Source organism: Blastomyces dermatitidis (assembly GCF_000003525.1).
Source record: "Blastomyces dermatitidis ER-3 genomic scaffold supercont1.4, whole genome shotgun sequence".
In the NCBI taxonomy this organism is placed as follows: Eukaryota; Fungi; Ascomycota; class Eurotiomycetes; order Onygenales; family Ajellomycetaceae; genus Blastomyces; species Blastomyces dermatitidis.
Window position 1 is genome coordinate 3,571,099 of NW_025544777.1, and position 14,131 is coordinate 3,585,229.

Consider the following 14,131-nt stretch of genomic DNA (forward strand, 5'->3'; position numbering starts at 1 on the left):
TCACTAGTTTTATGATCTCTGGCACAGAATGCACATTTTGAGTCTCTAAAATATGAGATTACAAAGTGTTCATATCTGTGACAGTTTGAACACTGTGTTTGAGCTTTGAGGTTCATTCTTGAGACTTTATATTCATGAACTCTCATTTTCAAACCTGCTACTCTTACTTCAGAGATCTTTGACTGTTCAAGTGTTTTTATATATACTAGAACAGAGGCATTTCTCCTGCTTTGTCTGAACTCAATTGAATTTAGTCATACAGACTTCTTTCTCAGTTGAATAGAGTTGTATTCTTTCAATTCATTTTTGAGAAGTAGCATTTCTTCTTCACAGTCAAAAATTTCAACTGAAATATTATGAAGAATGAATTTGTCTCACTTTTCATCTCTCTCAGATAGAATTGTTGTATTTAGCAAAGATTCTACTGCTGACTTTCAGAGATTCTCATTCTGAATAAGGAATTCAGCACTGAATTCAGACATTGTACTCAGAATGATGAAGTTTCTAAAAAATAATGACTCAATTGAAGCTATAACTGGTTTTTGAACTTCAATATCAGTTATCAACTGAGAAAAGAACTGCTGATTAATTTCATTTCTGATTCTGAAAATAAGATTTGAGTTTAGCTTGTTTCTTTGCAGAATATCCTGATTTGAGATTTTGAGAATAAGTTTTCTATTTCTGAAGATTTGAAAGTTTTTCTCTTTTTGAATTTTCTTTTTCACTTTTCTATGACTAGAGATATGAGCAGTATTCTTCTCAGTTTTCTCAGGATCTTAAGCAGGTTTTGAGACAGCAGGTTTAGAGACAGCAGATTCAGCTGCTTGAGTATATATTTTCTTCTGATTCAAAGAAGAAGAAGAAGTAGGAAAAAAAGAAGAAGAGTAAGATGAAGAGTCAGTGATTGTACAAGGAATTTTCAATGTTTTTTGAACTGTGTTTGAGATTCCAAGTTTGAACTTGATCATCTTCTGTAGTTATCTAGTCTGAGTATGAAGAATTAACAGAACTTCTTCATTCATCTCACTCAGATACTGTTTTTCAAGAATCTTACTTGCTTTTTCAAGTTTCTGTATTTCAAGAACTTATTGTTTCTCTATTTCTTCTTTCTTTCTTCTCTTTAGAATTTCAATCTCAGAAATAGCATTTGAGAAAGTATCTTTTTTCACATCAACTGAGTGTATTTTTGAACTCATTGTTCTCACTCAATGAAAAGTTGATCAGACTGTTTCAATTGAGATATTTCTAAGTCTGTTTTCAATTGAAAAGTTGATCAGACTGTTTCAAAAGAAGAATAAAAGACTTTTATGTATAAAATACCTGATTTTTTTCACACTAGTTCAGTAACTAGGTTAGATTTTTGAAGAGAATATAATAAACTAAAATTGATTTTTGAGATAAATTAATAAAATCTTTATAATCTCTTTCTTAAGATACAGTGAGAAAGAGTATGATATCAATTGATAATGAATCAGATGATATGACAGTTTTTAAGAGAAAAACTGATAAAAAATAAATTAATTTTTTACAGAGAAATTGATTAAAACTATTCAATTTTATTCTAAATCATTCAATTCTTCTCACACAACAAGTGTGCAACTCAAATCAGTTAATAAAGTGTGTAAAAAAGAATTAAGTATTAATGAAAGCTCTTCAGTCACTGAAAAAGTAATTCTTACTTAAAAGAATATGAAATTATGATAGAAAACAGCTCTGTTTTTTATTCTTTATAAGAATATTGTATAAAACTCAGAGAAAAACACCTTACTTTTTCAAGAGAAGTAAAAAACTATTTCTAAGATCTTTTTTTTGTATTAACTGCTGCAGAAGAATGAGATAGAAACTGCTAAGATATACACTACTGTATACTCTCTATCAAGACTTTCTCTCTTCAGAATCTTGATATTATAGAGAATATAAGTCTGTTTCTATATAATAATATAAATATTGTCAGCAGGATGTAGAGAAACTGATTATTTATATCTCAAAATAGAAGACTTTGTCAATAATTATATTAATATAAAGTTAATTCTCAAATTCAACAGAAATCTAGTATTGCTGTTCTCAATCTCTTGCAGAATCTATTGAATATTGAGATATTAAAGCTAGATTTAATATATCTCACTGTGCAGGGATCAAAGGCTCAGTCAGATCTTGAGATATACTGATTTTATAGTTATTGATGTGCTGTTGACTCATTATTTACTAATTATGTATTGAATGCTGTTACTGAGGTATCTTTTTGTATTATTCTGCCGAGGATAGGCCAGATTGAGAGGGATAGTACAAGGGTGAGACTTGATGTTGAAGTCTAGATACACTGATGACAGACTGTGAAGATTGCACTTCAGAAGAGTTCATTGATTATGTGCTTGATATTATCACTGAGATATCTTTTTGTATTTTTCTGTCAGAGATGAGCCAGATTGGGAAGGGCAGTACAAGTATGAGACTTGATGTTAATGTTTTGAAACATCAAAGATGGACAGGGTTTTCACAAAGGTCACTTCTCAGATATCTTCACAATTACAGATTGAGGATCTTCCAAAATCAAGAAGATTGGTGCATATGGCTATGTCTCTTCACCTTACAATTTGTATGGCACTTTGACCCGGGGTTGTGGTGTGGTAGGGGTGAACAGGGGATAATCCCACATGGGAGTTTCGAACAACATCTAGTTCACGTTTGGCTGGATATCTCCACCACCACACGGGGTATGCGGTCGGCGATGGGGTCCAAATGCTCGTATGATCGAGGGCTTTTCAATGGATCTATCGGCGGGTTCTTATTCGAAAAATCGAGCGAGTTCGTGGTGGGGCGGTTGGTTTGATAAGATAGTTGTCTGAATATTGATAATTATATCTGATAAAATACACTCTCTTAATATATGATATATCATTCAACTCTGATTTATAAAAGTATTCAAGATTCTCACACTGATACTGAATAAAATCAGAAGAAAAAATAGGTTTATTTAATAAATATTATATAAAGTTATTAGAATAATATTTAACTGAGCTATCTCAACTGTGAGATTGTTATAACTCTGTGAAATTATTAACAATTTCTGTCATTTCTATATACATTTGTCACTGAAAAGTTGAGGATTTGAGAAGAGCAGATATCAAGAAAATCAGATTTTAAAAGTAGAGTAATCTTATGAAGAATTCAGTGAGATTTTTCTGAGCAGAACTCAGAGTTAACATTTATATTAATAACACTATTAAAACTGAGGTTTTCTTAACTGATAAAATTAGAAATTATACTCTGCATTGCTTTTTCAGAGTTGATAGATCTTCAGAGAGCAGACTTATCAGCAATGTATTCTTCAATAAATGCAGAATTTACAGTAGTGATTTGTAGTTTTTTTGAGAAATATCTGACTCTTCAGTTCAGAGTCTCATTATCAGAATAAATGAATTCATTTGAAAGTTACTGTATTTATAAGATATATCAATTACTGAATCAGAATCAATAAATTAATTAATAATAGTAACAGCAATTGCATCAGTAGCTGGCATTTTAATATCATTAGTAACTGACTTATCAGAATTCTCTCAATTATCATTTTCAGAAATATTCTTCTCAGCAGCTGCTTTCAAAAGTCACTTAATATACTTAATATTATTGACAGCAATCTCATTATATGACTCTGTCTTTAGAGAATGTTAGTTTTTATAATAATAGAGACATTAAAAGTGATAAACTTACTGAGAATAGTAATACTTGTTCACTGAGAGTATTATTATCTAAATCACTGTTAATGAAATCTTCATTTACAGTTTCTGAGAAAGAGAGACTCTCATATTGAAATTTCAATTGATCATTCTCAGATTTTTGTGTAGAGACAGATAGTAGATAGTGTTTCAGATTTTAATTAAATAGACATGATATTTTGCTTTCTGATATACTTTATAGAAAAAAGTTGCATAGTTGAAAAGATATGAATGAAGTAAATGAGTGATCTTAATAAAATAAAGAGATGAGATTGAATTACTGAAAAGAGATATATCAATAAGAGTCACAATCAGTGATAAATATTATCTTAATATTAATAATCATACTTTCTTTGTTATATTTCTGCAAGTAGCTGATTATTTTATCAGAATACTATTAAAATTCTATCAAAATTCTGAAAATAAGCATGATCATAGATCTCAGTTTAATAGATCTCTTTGAACTCTCTCATCTGATAGATTTACTGAGACAAATCATCAATTTCAAAAGAAATCATATATTGATATATCTGTATCATAGAATAAATATAATGATATCAATGAAGAATATCAGATAGATAAGAAATCAAACTCATCTTCAACATTCAGTAATCTGTCAAAGAGATGTCACTAAATTCAGATCTCAGATGTAGAAGTGTATGAGAAGAAAATTCAGCTGACAGAATAAAAGCTCTGTGTTGAAATCAGATGAATGTATTTTCTTATATTCTCAAAGAACAATCTGGACAAGACAGTTACTAGACTGACCGCCGGGACCATTAATTTCATGTTTGATCTCATTTGGTCTGGTCTCATACATTTCTTGGCGTGAATCCCGCTGGGACTGACTATCAAAAAAACATGCAAAGTGACTATATATCAGATTTTAAAATGAGACCATGACTTGAAAAAAATGAGAAAGTGGTCCCATTTGGTCCTATTTAGTCTCATTCTTGGCATAAAGTTACTATTTTTAGACATTTTAAGGTTTCTTTTAGACTATTTTTAATTTTTTAAAAAGTAACACTTTTTGATAATGCTCAAATGAGATTTAAAGTCATTTAAAGCAATAAAAATAATTTAAATTGAGAAGTGGAAATCATGATCTCATTTGAAAAATGTGACAAGAGTAGACAGTAAGTCTCACTGAGACAGTATGAGACTACTATCTAATGTTAAAACCATGTAATGGGATCAGTCGAATTGGTAATGAAACTATCAAAAAATCTGGTCCTTGTCTCAGACACAGTCACACGGTCAGTCTAACAGTTACAGAGATGACAAAAACAAAGAATAAAATCTTATACATATTCTTATCAAGCTGAATTACAATGCTTAACATAATAAAGACATGAAAGTCAAGAACATTGAAAGAAATGAAGATAAGTATTTTCAGTATTTCAGATCTTAGCAAAAATGTCAACTTTTCAATGAGATATATTAAGTCTCTGATGAGATATCTTGATCTTTCAGCAGAATGTCTTAAATCTCTACTGAAATATAATAAACATTCAGTGAGATATAATAAACTCTTAATAAGATATCTTAAATCTCTGCTGAAATATATCAACTTTTCAGCAGAGAATCTTAGATAAATCTATATGAGACAGTTATACATAGCCTGTATTACCTCAGTAGCTGATTATGGAGTTTAAGTTTGATGAAACAATCAAGGAAACTTCACTGAACTCTTTCAAAGTCTATAAAACAGAGCTTTGAGAAGAATTCTGGGAGCATTCAAGTCATCTCCTATTAAAGCAATGGAAATTGAAGCTTCAATTCCATCTTCTGCTATTCAATTTGAAAAGGCCTGTATGAACTATGCTCTGAGAGTCATGAAGATGAGCTCAAATCATATAATCAGAGAAAGAGTGTCTTCTTCATTTTCATCAATTAACTCAGGAAATGAACTGAATTGAAATAGATGTCTTGATTGGAATGAGAATAATAATTTAAAGAAAATGCCCTCTCAACTGTATAGACTATGTTCACTTATTAAGAATCAATTTTCTTCATTAAATGTTGAGAAAATTGATCATGAGAAGATATCTCTCTGAAGAGAAAAGCTGGAATCTCTCATAGACTTACAAATAAGTGAACTATTTAAAGAGAGAGAATATGAACAGCATTTGAAGAAGATCTCTATAATTAATATAAAAGACTCTAGTCTGATCTACTCAGATGGCTCAAAAAATGAGAATTTGAATAGATTAGGCACAGACATTGCTTATACTGAAGATAATATTAATTTTATCTCAGATTTCTGGAATTTACACTGTGAATCTGAAGTCTTTGATACTGAACTATTTGTAATAGTGAAAGCTTTCAAACTCATTGAAATAAAATCTTATAAAAGAGGAAATGATTTGAAAGAGACATGAATATTCTCTGATAGTCAAGCCACTTTAAAAAGACTTAGAAATAGTCAGATTCATAATGATTAAATGAATCTTAAACTGATTTTAAACTCTGTTTTGAACATTCAAAAGAGAAGAACATCAAAACTGTTAATTTATCTGCATTATGTGATTCAAAGGTTGCTTAAGCCAGCATACGATTACAGGCGTACGCCGGCTTCTTATATATTGAATCTCGTACGCTAAATTAATTAGTGGCTGCTAGGGCCTTCTTTACATTCGTATGCCAGTAGTTCGGAAGCGGCTGCGTTATTATCTGACAGTCATACATTCTTCTGAATCACATTCTCTCTCATCAGATTCAGTCACACTCATGTGATTATGTTGTATGCTCTAGCTTCATGCAGATTAGCTCATCACTAGTGTTTTATGATCTTGTGACTGATCTCTGATTCAGCTAGCATCTCATATACACTCTCACAAAGAAACTTTCACTATATTATATCACTCATTCACTAACTTTTCTCATTCTTCAATCATCATCTTCATCATCATCATCATTGAACATTATTATCTCATTCAAGATTTCTACTTCTTCTTCTATTCAACTCTTTTTATCTGTTCATCTATTACATTGTACATGTTTCTGATGATGACCTCTCATTCTCACAACAAGTGTTCTTGTAGTGCTCATACTGAGCAGTTCATTAGCAGTAAGTGTAATGTGTTGTGAAACATGGCCAGGACTTGTTTATCTTCTAACAATTGCCAGAACATACTATTATAAATGGCACATCTTCTTCACCTTCTTATACATCTCTGACTGTTTCCTTCAGCGGGTTTCTGATTGTGTTTTCTAACACAATTTTGCATGAATACAGATGCTGATATGTTGTTTTTATTCACATAGAATCTTCATATGTTGACAGATTCATGTTCACTGATGATAGTGAACTCAGTGTTGAATCATTGATTAAGAACTTGAAGAATGTGATAATGAAGCAATTGTCCATGCCATGTGTGACCAGGTCTCTCATGTCTCTCTCTGCTCTCTCTGTTTCTTTCTCTGCTGCTTCTTCTCAATCTTCTATACCTGCTTCTGTGCCTGGTTGCTCTTCTGCTACTTCTGTTTCCATAACTCTCACTTCTGCTACTTCTGGTTTTACTGTCTCTGCTTTCATTATCAGCTCTCCTCATTTCAAGAAGACGTTATATAGACTTAATGAATCATCTCTTTCAGCACATACACTCTCACTCTTCTTACTGACTTTCAGAATAATTTATTGTACAAAGACTGTGTATAATATGACTATCTGAAGCTCAGTCACAGACATTAATTATTACATTTATTTTAAATATTTATAATGAGATAATCATTCATTTATATCAGAGAATCACTCTTCTTCTCAACAGTGTTAAGATTATAAGTTTTTTTCTTTTTCATCTTTTCTTTTTAACACTGATTTTTCTGTTCTTAGAGAAAATTGTTATGAGTTTTACTGTGTATGAAGTCATGATATTCACAGACATCAAGAAGCTTTTCATGACTGTAAAGTTCAATATTATGAGAATATTTACTCTGATGAATTTCTTTGAAATGATAGATTCATATCAGTCTATTCTCTGATATCTGTTATTTAACTTTGTGATACAGATAAAAGATATCTGTGTTTTCAGAAATGAAAATGTGAATATCATTCTCTTTTACACCTGTGAGTGTGAGGCTCATACATCTTGTCTGAGATATTATTGTGAGAATGAGCTGTTTGCATGCTGTGTTCTGCTTTCTGTATTTCTCTGTGTCTCTCTCTCTCTTTCTGAGAAGTCTCATGTGTGTTGTAATTGCATGTACAATTCTAAGATCAGTAAGTGTTCATTCAGTAATTGTTATTCCTGCTTTTGCAGTTTTGTATGCTAATAATGATTCTTAGTTACTTCAGTATCAGAGACTATTCTCATTGAAGATGATAATGCTGCTGAGACTATCTTCTCTCACTCTTAAGCTTCTTCTGTTACTTTCTCTCTCTCTTCTGTGAGAAAGATTGTGTACATATCAGGTTATAAGCATTCAGCTCTGAGTGACTTCTGCTGTTATTCATTCAGTTCTGCATCTTCTTCTTCTTCTGTTTCTTTCATCTTCACTCTCTCTGTTCTGGCTCCTGGTTCTGCGGGTTCTGTGCTCTTCTTCAATTTCTCTACACATATGCATGTGCATTTCTATATTGACATTCCAGTCAATCTTGTGATAAATGATATTAATGTTGTATACAGAGTGATAGAGAAATCAGAGACATATACAGCATTGTTATAAAAGCAGCTTACAGCTCTCAAATTTCTTACAGATCTTGAGTTTTGAGATTTTCTTTGTTTTTAGTGTTTTTCAGATGATGTGATGTTGGAAATAGATTAAATGTATGATGTATGAAAATGAATGAAGTGTGTATGATAATATTTGTCTTTTACAGCTGACTCTTACAGTTGATAATCAATTCATTATCTCTTTTCTTTTCTTACACTTTTTCTTTATCTGCTAGTCATCACTCTTATGTGATCTCTATATGATACAGCATTCAGTGACTAGATTTGACAGCTTTCATCTTTTGTAATTCTGTCTTGTGCATTATACTGTCTCTCTTCACTTACTCAGATTATTACAGTGAATAGCTCATTGAAACTAATCTCACTCAATCTCTGAGTGTTCTCAGAGATCAAGATAGCTTAGTCTCACATATTCATGAATGTTTCAGATAGTTCATTCTCTATAATCTCTGTGATTGAACTGGTGTAAACAGTTGAATTCAACTCTGAATTTCTTTTTCTTCTGTAATCTGATTCATGTGCAAGTCTGCTGCTCTGAGACTACTCTTTACTGTGTTACATCTGCTGTCTGCAGTGCATTATTATACAATCAGCTACAGTCTTATCACTTATTAAAGTATAATATTTGTCTGATTTCTTCATTGCTTCTTATTCTTTTCTTATAATTATGAAAAGATTGAAATAAGTGAGATCATCTGATTTGTAAGTGTCTATGATTTCTCTTACTTTGTGAGACTTTTCAATTGTAAGTTTCTTCTTTTTCAACACTGATAATAGTGCTGTGAATAATTATAATTCACTCAGATCTTGCATCTTTACTTTTATAAGTTATGAATTATTAATTAAGTTGTATAAGATTCATCTCTCTGATTCTTTCAATATGTACATTCTCAGAGAATGTGATTTGAGTATTTTATATGACTCAAATCATCTAGATTGAAACTTCTCAGAATTCTCATTGTATATAAGAACTCATGTTTTCATCTTGAGACTTGATTTCTTAACTAGTGAGTCTCATATTCTTTTTGATTGAATTGCTTGATTCAGAAGTAACTTATTAGCTTTTGCACATGCATGACTGATCTCTTTCAATCTTGATTCTATATCTGCAACTGTTGCATCTGTAACTGCTGTTTCTGCTGTGTCTGCAACTGCTCTCTTTCTTACCTTTTTCAAAGCATTCTCTGGAATGCGTGGATGCAATTCATATAACAGGTAGAATGATGAATACTTGAAGACTGCATGCTGTTGAATCTGTGTGATCAATAGTGTCTGTCTGAGATATTCATTTCATAGTCTCATAGACTTGCTCACTATATATTTTATCAGTATATTGCTCAAGATTTCATTCAAGTGTTTCATCTTCTCATTTATCTGCAGATGATATAGTGTTATTCTACAATGTCTTGTCTGTAACTGACTCACAAAATGTCTCACTGCTTCTCTCACAAGGTTTGCATCATTATCAGTTAGAATCTCATGCAGTATTTCATAGTTGACATAGATCTCATTATGTAGAAACTTTGCTATCATCTTCTCTATTATCTCTGAAACTGCTTTCACAACTGGCCAGTCAGTAGCATAATCAATAGCAGTAATAATTCATCAATTTTCATTTGATGTCCGCGGCAATATGTCTATGAGATTCACTCTTCATCATTTAAACAGTTGTATTGTACACTTCATCTGTGATTCAAAGGTTGCTTAAGCCAGCGTACGATTACAGGCGTACGCCGGCTTCTTATATATTGTAATATCGTACGCTAATTTAATTAGCAGCCGCTATGGCCCCTTTACATTTGTACGCGTACACTAGTAGTTCGGAAGCAGCTGTGTTATTATCTGACAGTTGTACATTCTTCTGAACCACATCCTCTCTCACCAGATTCAGTCACACTCATGTGACCATGTTATATGTCCTAGCTTCATGCAGATTAGCTCACCACTAGCATTTGACAATTGTGTGATCTATCTCTGATTCAGCTAGCATTCTGTATACACTCTTACAAAGAAACTTCTACTATATTACATCACTCATTTACTAACTTTTCTCATTCTTCAATCATCTTCTTCATTTCATCATCATTAAATGTCATCATCATTCAAGATTTCTATCTCTTCTTCTGTTCAACTCTTTCTATCTGTTCATCTATCACATTATATGCATTTCTGGCAATGGCTCTCTGTTCCCACAACAAGTATCATCATAGTACTCATACTGAGCAGTTTGTTAGCAGTAAGTGTAACACATTGTGAAATATGATCAGAACTTGTTTATCTTCTAACAATTATCAGAACAATGTATTATTATGAATGATGATACATCTTCTTCATCTTCTCATACACTCTCTTCACCTTCTTATATGTTCTTGACTGTTTCTCTTCTCAGTGAGTTTTTGATTGCATTTTCTGACATGATTTTGCATGAATGCAGATACTGATATGTTGTTTTTATTCATGTAGAATCTTCACATGTTGACAGATTCACATCTGCTGATGATAGTGAACTCAATGTGAAATCATTGATTGAGAACTTGAAGAACATGATAATGAAGAAATTGTCTGTGTCATGTGTGACTGAGTTTTTCATGTCCTTCTTTGCCTCTTCTGCTGCTTCTTTCTCTGCTGTCTCTCTCTCTGTTCCTTTCTCTGCTACTTCTCAATCTCCTACACTTGCCCCTGTGTCTGGTTCTCCCGCTCCCGCTACCCCTGTTCCCGCGACCCCTGGTTTTGCTGCCTCTGCTTTCATTACCAGCTCTCCTCATTTCAAGAAGATGTTGTGTAGGCTTAATGAACCTCATCTTCTAGTGTGTACACTTCTGTTCTTCTTGTCAATCTCTAGAATAATTTATTGTATGAAGACAGTGTATGACACAACTATCTGAAGCTCAGTCACAGACATCAATTATTACATTTGTTTTAAATATTCATGATAAGATAATCATTCATTCATTTCAGAGAATCACTTCTTTTCTCAATAATATTGAGATTGTAAGTCTTTTTCTTTTTTCATCTTTGTCTTTCTAACACTGATTTTTCTGTTCTTAGAGAAAATTATTATGAGTTTTACTGTGTATGAAGTTGTAATGTTCACAGATATTAAGAAGCTTTTCACAACTGTAAAGTTCAATATTGCAGAGATATCTGCTCTAATGAATTTCTTCAGAATGATAGATTCATATCAGTCTATTCTCTGATATCTGTTATCTGACTTTGTAGTGCAGGTGAAAGATATCTGTGTTTTCAGAAATAGAAACACAGATATCATACTCTTTTACACCTGCAGATATGAGACTTGTACACCTTGTCTGAGATGTCATTGTGAAAATAAGTTATTTACATACTGCATTCTGCTTTCTGTATTCTCTCATGTCTCTCTCTCTCTTTCTGAGAAGTCTTGTGCATGTTGTAATTACATGTACAATTCTAAGATCAGCAGGTATTCATTCAGTAATTGTTATCTCTACTTTTACAATTTTCATACATTAATAATGATTCTTAGTTGCTTCAGTGTCAGAGATCATTCTCATTGAAGATGACAATACTGCTGAGACTACTCTCTTCTGCTCTCAAGCTTCTTCTGTCACTTTCTCTCTCTCTTCTGTGAGGAAGATTGTGTGCACACCAGATTATAAGTGTTCAGCTCTGAATGACTTCTGTCATTTATTCAGTTCTGCATCTTCTCTTTCTTCTATTTCTTCTGTCTCTGTCTCTTCTGTCCTGACTTCTGGTCCTGCAGGTCCTGCACTCTTCTTCAATTTCTCTACACATATGCATGTGCATTTCTATATTGGCATTCCAGCCAATCTTGCAATCAATGACATTAATGTCATACACAGAGTGATAGAGAAATTGAAGACATACACAGTGTTGTTACAAGAGTGACTTGTAATTCTTGAATCTCTTGCAGATCTTGAGTTTTGAGATTTTCTTTGTTTTTGATGTTTTTCAGGTGACATGATGTTGGAAATAGATTAAATGTGTGATGTATGAAAATGAATGAAGTGTGTATGATAACATTTGTCTTTTACAGCTAACTCTTACAGTTGATGATCAATTCATTATTTCTTTTCTTACACTTTTTCTCTATCTGCTAGTCACTACTCTTATGCAATCTCTATATAGTACAGCATTTAATGACTAGGTTCAGCAGCTTTCAACTTTTTGTGATTCTGTCTCATGTATTATACTGTCTCTCTTTACTCACTCAGATCACTACAGTAAACAGCTCATTGAAACTAATCTCATCTGATCTCTGAGTATTCTCAGAGATTGAGATGACTTGATCTCATGTGTCTGTGAATGTTTCAGATAGTTCATTCTCTGTGATCTTCACAATTGAACTGATATAAACAGTTGAATTCAACTCTGAATCTCTTTTTCTTCTGTGATCTGACTTATGTACAAGTCTGCTGCTCTGAGACTGCTCTTTACTGCATTACATCTACTGTCTGCAGTGTGTTATCATACAACTGACTACAGTCTCATTACTTATTGAAGTGTGATATTCATCTGATTTCTTCATTACTTCTCATTTTTTTCTTATAATTATGAAAAGATCAGAATAAGTGAGATTATCTGATTCATAAGCATCTATGATTTCTCTTACTTCACAAGACTTTTTAATTATAAGTCTCTTCTTTTTCAATGCTGATGATAGTGCTGTGAATAATTATAATCTGCTCAGATCTTGCATCTTTGCTTTCATAAGTCATAAATCATTGATTAAATTGTGTAAGATCTGTCCCTCTGATTCTTTCAATGCATACATTCTCAGAGAATGTGATTTGAGTATTTTATATAACTCAAATCATCTAGATTGAAACTTCTCAGAATTCTCATTGTATATAAGAACTCACATTCTCATCTTGAGACTCAATTTCTTAACAAGTGAGTCTCATATTCTTTTCAATTGAATTGCTCAGTTCAGGAGCAACTCATTAGCTTTCACACATGTGTGGCTGATCTCTTTCAATCTTGGTTCCATGTCCGCGACTGTTGCATCCGCAACTGTTCTCTTCCCCATCTTTTCCAAAGCATCCTCCGGGATGCGCGGATGCAATCCATACAACAGGTAGAATGGTGAATGCTTGAAGACTGCATGCTGTCAAATCCGCGTGGCCAATAGCACCTGCCTGAGATATTCATCTCATAGTCTTATAGGCTTGCTCACTAGATATTTCGTCAGCATGTTGCTCAAGATTTCATTCAAGTGTTTCATCTTCCTGTTCATCTGTGAATAATATAGCATTGTTCTACAATGTCTTGTCTGTAACTGGCTCATAAAATGCCTTATCACTTCTTCTACAAGGTTCACATTATTATTAGTTAGAATCTCATACAGCATTTCATAGTTGACATAGATCTCATCATATAGAAACTTTATTATTATCTTCTCTGTCATCTCTGAAACTGCTTTCATAACTGGCCAGTCAGTAGTGTAATCAATAGCAGTGATTATTCATCAATTTTCATTTGATATTCACAGTAATATATCTATGAGGTTCATTCTTCATCATTTGAACAGTTGTATCATACATTTCATCTGGTATTGCACTTTCTCACATTTCAACTCTTTCTTAGATTCTTTTGTGATCTGATAATTCAGGCACTTGTGAGCATATATCTGGATGTTCTCAGTCATGCTTGGCCAGTATACTCTTGATTCAAGTACACTCATGAGTCCAGGGCTTTCTAAGTGACTGAATTCCTTGTGTATATAAGCTATTAAGTCACATC